Source organism: Neovison vison, chromosome 4 (assembly GCF_020171115.1).
Source record: "Neovison vison isolate M4711 chromosome 4, ASM_NN_V1, whole genome shotgun sequence".
Classification (NCBI taxonomy): Eukaryota; Metazoa; Chordata; class Mammalia; order Carnivora; family Mustelidae; genus Neogale; species Neogale vison.
In genome coordinates, this window is record NC_058094.1 from 177,335,152 (window position 1) to 177,343,003 (window position 7,852).

The following is a 7,852-nucleotide window of genomic DNA, read 5'->3' on the forward strand; positions in this document are numbered from 1 at the left end:
GTGTCCTTCAGTGGGTGAATGATTAAACACTCTGGGATACATCCACATGATAGAACACTACTTAGCAATAAAAAGAAACAAACTATTGATATATGAAACTACTTGGATGAATCTCAAGGGAATTATACTGAGTGGGAAAAAAAAATCTGAAAAGGTTACATACTGTGTTTCATTTATATAGCATTCTAAAAATGACAAAGTGAGGAAATACAAAACAGATTAGTGATGGGCAGAGGTTAGGGATGGGATGGGGGGACTTGAGAAATGTAGAGGAGGCTCTCTGCTCTTCCCCGTTCGACAGACAGCCGCATCTTCAGGTGCAGTGCCAGCCGCGTGCCCGAGACACGATGGTGAAGGTCGGAGTGAACGGATTTGGCCGTATTGGGCGCCTGGTCACCAGGGCTGCTTTTAACTCTGGTAAAGTGGATATTGTCGCCATCAATGACCTTTCATTGATCTCAACTACATGGTCTACATGTTCCAGTATGATTCTACCCACGGTAAATTCCACGGCACAGTCAAGGCTGAGAACGGGAAGCTTGTCATCAATGGGAAGTCCATCTCCATCTTCCAGGAGCGAGATCCCGCCAATATCAAATGGGGTGATGCTGGTGCTGAGTATGTTGTGGAGTCCACTGGGGTCTTCACCACCATGGAGAAGGCTGGGGCTCACTTGAAGGGCGGGGCCAAGAGGGTCATCATCTCTGCTCCTTCTGCTGATGCCCCCATGTTCGTGATGGGTGTGAACCATGAGAAGTATGACAACTCCCTCAAGATTGTCAGCAATGCCTCCTGTACCACCAACTGCTTGGCTCCTCTGGCCAAGGTCATCCATGACAACTTCGGCATTGTGGAGGGACTCATGACCACCGTCCATGCCATCACTGCCACCCAGAAGACTGTGGACGGCCCCTCTGGGAAGCTGTGGCGTGACGGCCGAGGGGCTGCCCAGAACATCATCCCTGCTTCCACTGGTGCAGCCAAGGCTGTAGGCAAGGTCATCCCTGAGCTGAATGGGAAGCTCACTGGCATGGCCTTCCGTGTCCCCACCCCCAATGTGTCTGTTGTGGATCTGACCTGCCGCCTGGAGAAAGCTGCCAAATACGATGACATCAAGAAGGTGGTGAAGCAGGCATCAGAGGGCCCCCTTAAGGGCATCCTGGGATATACTGAGGACCAGGTTGTCTCCTGCGACTTCAACAGTGACACCCACTCCTCTACCTTCGATGCTGGGGCTGGCATTGCTCTCAATGACCACTTTGTCAAGCTCATTTCCTGGTATGACAATGAATTTGGCTACAGCAACCGGGTGGTGGACCTTATGGTCCACATGGCCTCCAAGGAATAAGAGCCCCCTGAACCACCAGCCCCAGCCAGAGCAAGAGGAAGAAAGAGGCCCTCAGCTGCTGGGGAATCCCTGCCCCAACTTATCCCCTAAAACACTGAGAATCTCCCAACCTCCACTGTTTCCATTCCAGACCCCCTGAAGAAGGGGAGGGGCTTGGGGAGCCCTACCTTGTCATGTACCATCAATAAAGTATACTGTACCCAGCCAAAAAAAAAAAAAAAAGAAATGTAGAGGAGGGTTGGTGTGACTACAAAGGAGTAGCAAGAAGGATCTTTGTGGTGATGGAAGAATTGTGTATATATTCTGTTTGTGGTGGAGGTGACATGAATCTATAGAGGTTGAACTTGCATGGAATTGCACACACAGGCATATACACTCAAATGAGTGTGTGTAAAATGGGCGAAATATGAATAAGGCCTGTTGATTGTACCAATGTTATTTTTCTGGAGTTGATATTTTACCATAATTATGTAAGAGGCTCTATAAGATGTAACCTTGAGGGGCCTGGGGGACCTGGGGGACCTGTGCAGGAAAGCTCTGGACTATTTTTTAAAAATATTTTATTTATTTATTTGACAGAGAGAGATCACAAGCAGGCAGAGAGAGAGGGGAGGAAGCAGGCTCCCCACTGAGCAGAGAGACCGACGTGGGGCTCAATCCCAGGATCCTGGGATCATGACCTGAGCCAAAGGCAGAGGCTTAACCAACTGAGCCACCCAGGTGCCCTGGACTATTTTTGCAACTTCCTGTGCATCTACAATTATTTCAATATAGAGAGTAAAAAATATCAAGACCAATGATTATGCCTTTCTGTCTTCAGTCCCCCTGGGGGAGATGAAGGTATAAGGCAGGTATAATGCCACACGAGCACTTTGCTTTTTGTCATATCTCATTGCTTAAACCATGTCATGAATTGCTCGGTTGACAAAAGGGCTAAAATCAAGATCTCATCGCAGGTTGTGTGAGACCAATAGGAAGGCTGACTTTTCAACTGTTCTTTAACTTGAAAACATTAATTTAAAAAGAAAAAGGTTTTCTACATACTCTATTTATGGAAGTATTTATTTCAAGATAAACTGTTTAAAGTGGTGGTAGGTACATGGGTGTCTGCTAGAGCATCCCTTGTACTGCTCATTATTAACATTTTAAAACCCAATAGCCATGATGACTGAAAGGCACTGGACCAGGTGCTGGATTCCCAAACCCGCGAGTTCCAAAGCCCATCCTGAAAGGTTCTGTTCTGAAGTCCACCAAATCTGGAATTGAAAAAGTATCCTGAGTGGATTCTGATAAGCATTCAAGTTTGGAGATTCCTAGAGGAGGGAACACTAAAGTCCTTGTAGATAGAAGATATGAACCCATGCCTAAGAATTGATTTTTGACTTAGATTTCATCATGAAGAAACTCATGGTTCTGACGAAATGGTGTTTGTGTGACCCGTCCCGTCTTATTTTATTTTCCTCCCCTGGTGTCTATTATGTCTCAGCCGTGACTTTTCACCTCATTTCCACCAGCGCACTTCCCTTAGGAACCAACGTGCTCCTTAGGAACCAACGTGCTGCCATCCTTCTCTGTGGTTCTTTTCTTACTCTTACTGCAGGGTGTGGACTTCTGGGTGTCTCTTTGTAATTCATTAGTTTACTTTGTGAGCACTAAACAGTTGCGTTTTTATGACCTAATTTGTATCTGTCTTCAGTGAGAGAATATATTGTAATTAAAGGGTCTACACTAATTCTGCAGATTACTCTAGCAGAGGATGGTTTGAATCTTTTCAAATAGTGGTTGGTTACTGTAAAGGATTGGGTTTGGAGCTCCTGGTTGTTTGTTTTGGAACAGGGTTGTTTGGATAACGACCTCACAGGCAGTGGGAAAAGGCGATGACCTGGAATCCCTGTTATTGGAAGATGGGACAATGACCCAGAGGCTCTTATATTTTTAAAATAGTTTTTATATTTCACCTTTTCCATTTCATCACCTCTTCTTTCTACATCTTTCTTGGGAGCTCCCTGTTCTTTTTCTTTTTGCTCTACAAGCCTGATATTTATCCCATTTGGGCTTTCAGATGCCTGCCAACTAAATTTTAGTAAGGTCTCAACTGAAGACAATGTCTAATAATGTTAAGTACATGACTCCATCCAGGGATATCTGCATTTTTAAAGGGATGCTGCTGTGGTTTGCCACTGGGTTGGAGGAGGGAGAGAAAATGTCTGCTTTGATTGCCACCTGCCCACCCAAACCCCCCCTCTTTCCCCATTTTTGCTCCTCTACTGGTATCTTAAAAGGTCAAGGGTGTTTTGAGCTGCAGCAGCCTCTAGGAAGTGACCTCTAACATCCTCACATTTATCCCTCTGATGAAAGTGAATAAATTTACCTTCTGTCTGGCTCAGTCAGTAGAACATGTGACTCTTGTTCTCAGGGTGGTGAGTTTGAGCCCCACAATGGGTGTAGAGTTTACTTTTTAAAAAAGTGAATAAATTTATAAAGGGATATTTTCTCAGAAATGTTGAGAATGACTGAACTTTCAAAATGGGATAAAGTTTTATACACACACACACACACACATTTTCTATACTGTTAACAAAATTGCAACTTTATTCAAGAAGCTACAAAAGCTGTTTGGTGGAATTTCCTGTATCAGTGCTAAGAACTCAATAGAAACTCCTCAACAGTATGAATGAGGGAATAGCCTTGGCTCTAGGTCAGTCCAGAATATTCTTTTATCCCATTTTCCAAATCTATGCTGATCCTTTTCTGTGTGACCCATGCCATTTTTGTCCCATTACAGTCTATGCTGGGATGTTATTTTCTGGTATCTGAACTATTATCCTCAAGTTTAAAAAAACCACAACTCTGTCCCAAGTATTTCCAATATATCGTCTCTTTGACTGTTAAATAAACCAAATGAGGTTGTTTTATACATTTATATTTTCACGCATCTTATAGGTGCTGAGGTATGTAATATCTAATAGTTCACTCCATGTAACAGTAATTGAGCTAGAATTCCAACCCAGTTCTATGTTACATTAAAAAAAAATTGTTCTGGGATGCCTGGGTGGCTCAGTGGGCTAAAGCCTCTGCCTTCGGCTCAGGTCATGGTCCCGGGGTCCTGGGATCCGGCTCTCTGCTCAGCGGGGAGCCTGCTTACCCCTCTCTCTCTCTCTCTGCCTGCCTCTCTGACTACTTGTGATCTCTCTCTCTCTCTCTGTCAAATAAATAAATAAATAAATCTTTAAAAAAAAGTTCTATGTCACATAAAAAACTGTTTAAAATAGACAGTGTATATATTAAGTATTTATGTTTTAAATACAAAATAATGAATATAATATATATGCCTAATAATAAGTTGAACATTGTAAAACTGTCATTCAGCCTAACTGCCAAACACTAAGGATGCTGTTAAAAGAGTTTGCGTTCTTAAACCATTTCTCTAGGATGCCTTCTTTATGAACGTGTTCAGTAGTCTCTTTAAGAGAACTTTTTAATCAATTTCCAGAGTTCTGCTTGGGCCTGTCTTTTTCTGTCCCTTGCTCTGAGTTTCCATGTTTCTGAGTTTGCATGTTTTGTCTCTCTGTGCTCCATCTCTGACTCAGATGGCCACTGGGCAGTAACTTAATGACTGAATTTTTAGAAGAAACACTCCACTGGGCTGAAGCATTAATTCCATGACACTACTTTGACATCTAGGAACTGCTTCCCTACCGGCTAGAGTCACATCCCCTCAGCTGCTACCTTATCAACTACTCCCTCATAGATAACACAGAATTCCCCTCTTGCACTAATAACCCTGGATTTTGCCATCCTCACTGTCCTTGGAAATTTGCTTGTTTTGGCTTGTTTGGCATGCCCAGTCATCAGTGGTCCATAGACATTCAGTGTTTCTACCTGCTGTTCTTAGATGTTTCCTTCAACTCCAGCCATTGGGATCCAAGGCAGCAAGCTTGTTAAGTGATTAAACTCATTTTCTTCATTTGCTGTGGCGCCAGATTTCTAGCTTCTTTATAAAAACTAGCTCAGTCATGTGGCAGGTTCAGCTAGAGATTCCAGATGCAGATCATTTTCTCCACCATAAATTAACTCAGTCTTACTCAGAGTTTGAACCGTAAAGTTGGCAGAAAACAAAAAAAAATTTTTTTGTAACTTGCCCTATTACTGTGGCCTGTAAAATGAAAGGATTAAAAAAAAAAAAAAAAGCCCAGCAATTTTTATTCCCCATATGTAGGAGACAATATAGCTTCTTTTCATAAATTGAAAATTTGCATAGCGCTAAAGAAATTTTTCTATCAGCTTTTTTCTATGTCAATCTTCAAAGTACCAGGCCAGATTTCCAAAAGAGACTCTGTGTGGAACATTTTAATGTTTGTAGTTTTTCTGAATCTTTTCATCTTCAGGTATTCCTTTTCCTAATTTTAACGGCCAATTCTCTTTGTAATGATGGAGAGTCTATATATTAAGAAAAGACCTGGCACTAAATGTATGCATTTAGAGAAAAATGGCCAATTCATAAATAGGAGGATAATTCAGTATTTGTGAAGTGCCAGCTTTATCTATTAATATGAGAGTTCTATAATGATCACTGAACTGTTCTTTGAAATCTTAGAAAATGGCAGAAGAGGGGGCCTTACTAAATTTCACAGCTAAAGTTCAAGAGTAGAAAAAGCATTTTGTATTAGTGATTGTTTAGACAACATATCCCTCTGGATTGACAGAAGTACTGGAATTATGAGTCTTCACATTCAAACTGAGTATCCTGTTTTAAACTCAAACGACCACGCCCTGACGAGTTACACCATCGAGTCCCCCGTGCCCCAGGCATTCATTTATTTACTGAATGAATGAAGTTGTGTGATCGGATGGAAGATGGTTTGAAAGGAAAACAGAGAGACAGGCTAAACATTGAGGAAGTGATTTTACATCCTGTGTGTTCAAAGAAATCTGACACTATGTAGAGAAAATGCTGTTAATGCCTTCCCATTTGTTCTGGTTGCCATTGCTGCATAATCAAACACCCTAAAACATAGTGGCTAAAAACAACAATTCATCATTTAATTTGCTCGGGAATCTGCGACTGGGGTGAGAACAGCTCCTCTTTGCTATGCGTGGCTTAAAGTTAGTGGCTCTCCTGGGGGCTGGAGGATCTACTTTCAAGGAGCCTCCTACACAAGGCTGGCCAGTCTGTGCTCGCCTTTGGTACCTGTGTGGGCCTCACCCTGCAGACTTCCCTGCAGACTTCACCCTGCAGGTCTTCCCTGGAAGACCCTGCTTGGTCTTCCTCACACCATGATGGCTGGGCAGTAAGAAACATAAAGCAGAAGTCCTAAAGCCCAAACCTACCAAAGTACACAGCATCATTTCGTCTGTATCCTACTGGTTGAGAAGTAGTATGAGAGCCCAAGTCAAGACAAAGGGACATAGACTCCACATCTAGAAGGAAGGAATGTCAAAGAACCTGCAGACTTGTCTGGAAACTGCCATAGCACTGCATTAAAATGAAACCCAAACCCTTTTTCTTAGCTCCAAGGTCTTACAGGTTGGTAAACATTTTCAATGAAAGCCAGGTCATAAAAATTTGGTGAATAGGACAGTGTCTACTCAACTCTGCTGTGGTGGTGAGAAACCCCTAGGTGATATGTAAACAAATGGGCAATGTCTGTATTCCAATCAAATTGCACTGATTGAAACATGTGACAAGCCAGATTTAGCCCATGGGCCATTGTTTGCTGCTTCCTGCCATCTATAACTCTTGTTTCCCCTAGCTTTCCCATTTCCCCACTCCACCCCCAGCCTGCTTACTAAACTCCAGTCACACAGCTTCCTCTTAGCCCCTCCAAGACAAAAACCTTATTTTCCTTTGTGGCCTGTGCACACCTTATTCCTGATAAAATTTGCCATGGCCTAGATGTTACTTTCTCAGCAAATTCTTCATTAATCCTATCTTATAGACCTCCTCTTGCTATTCTCCATGATTATTCCCTATTTCCTTAGTAGCACCTTGTATCTTATCATTAATATATGGATGTCTTTTCTTCAGCATCCTACCAAAACTTGGACATCTGCTGTGGTCCAGACATGTTTCAGACACTGGTGTTAAATCCATCAGCATGGCTGACAAAGCTCCTGTCCTTATGGGGCAAGCATTCTTTATGGAGAGACAGACAGTAAACAAAGAGGCGAGTAAATAAGAAAATATCAGATGGTACTTAGGGCCATCAGGCAAAAAAAACAGGACAATGAGAGACAGGTGAGGGAAGTTCTCAGTGAAGAGGGGACATTTGAGCTGAACACTAAACTGTCCAGAGACAGCCAGGCAAAGACTTGGAAAGAAGATCTTTTCAGGTGTGGAGAAAAGTCTCTGGGGCGTGTGGGGTGGGGGTGGGTGGGGGGAGCATGGCATTACCTGAGCAGCAGAGAGAAACCAATGTGGCTGGAGCAAAGTGAGGGGAAGGATGCTAAGAGAGAAGAGCAGGAAGGAAGGGGCCAGATGTTGCAGGATCTCACAGGCCAGAA

At 43.0% G+C, this 7,852-nt stretch overlaps 1 pseudogene; it reads left to right on the plus strand.

Annotated features, from left to right (window-relative positions):
* The first annotated feature begins 278 nt into the window (after positions 1-278).
* On the plus strand, positions 279-1,386 carry LOC122904888 (annotated as a pseudogene).
* The last annotated feature ends 6,466 nt before the right edge of the window (positions 1,387-7,852 follow it).